Genomic DNA, 1,139 nt, shown 5'->3' on the forward strand with positions numbered 1-1,139 from the left:
CCCCCCAAACATGTAAAAGACAATCACAAACTACACAAATAACACCCTTCTATAATGCAAGGTGTATACAATCCCAACAGTCCCACTGGTAATGGCTTTGTTCTGTTATCCAGCCCTGGTTTTTCTATATTGGATATCTGTCTGTCCTTTTGATTCGTGTGTGCCTTTGTGCCGTATCTAACAGAGAGCTGCTCAGAGGAGGCTGCACACACAGCAGTTAGATCTCTAATAGACATGGGGGTGAGTGATACGTGTGTGCATGTGTGTGTTTGTAAATCTGTCTGTGTGCGGAGAATTACCGCTCGACTCAGGACTGAAAGTGTAGGCACAGTCCAATTCTCTAATAGTTTTACATAAATCCCATTACAATGTTCCCAGGTGAAAATAAGAAAAAAAAAAGTGTTGCACTCTCTGGCTTCATAACTGTAAATATATCCTGTCGACGTTTCGGACCTCAGTGATTTGAAAAAGGCCTAAGGGCAAAGACGTAAACAGAATAAATAGAGATATGCATATGAAGCAAAAGTGTGCAACACTTTTTTTTCTTACTTTCAAGTTTACCTTCAGTGATCAGCACCTCATGACAGCCCTTGGTGTGGGTGTTTTATGCTCCCAGGTGAGCCCTAATCCAACCCAAATGACAAAATCCATAATAATGAGCAGTCAATTGCTGGCAGAGTTTTTCAACAATATTCTTGAGCTTCAAGTTTGGCATAAACAGGAATCCAACCTGATTTTGCTGCATCAAGAGAGAAACTGAACCTGACTCGAGCCAGCCATATCCAATCATGTTTGAGGCAGAAATGTCGATCTTTAAAATGAATTCCCTGTGCCAAGGACACTAGGGATTTTATAAATTACAAATCGGAAAACGATAGCACAGGCAACACTTTGTTTTAGTCTGTAGTTGCCAAAGTAATACAAATTTCAAATTTTGGTCAATAAAAAGAAAAATACATATACCTATAATCCTACTATTGTATATATCTACAGTATATACAGTACATTTACCACCATTGTGTTTCAAACGATGGATGATGGATGAAATATATATGTATGTATGTGTGTGTGTATATACACTCACCGGCCACTTTATTAGGTACACCTGTCCAACTGCTCGTTAACACTTAATTTCTAAG

Source organism: Etheostoma cragini, chromosome 5 (genome assembly GCF_013103735.1).
Source record: "Etheostoma cragini isolate CJK2018 chromosome 5, CSU_Ecrag_1.0, whole genome shotgun sequence".
NCBI lineage: Eukaryota > Metazoa > Chordata > Actinopteri > Perciformes > Percidae > Etheostoma > Etheostoma cragini.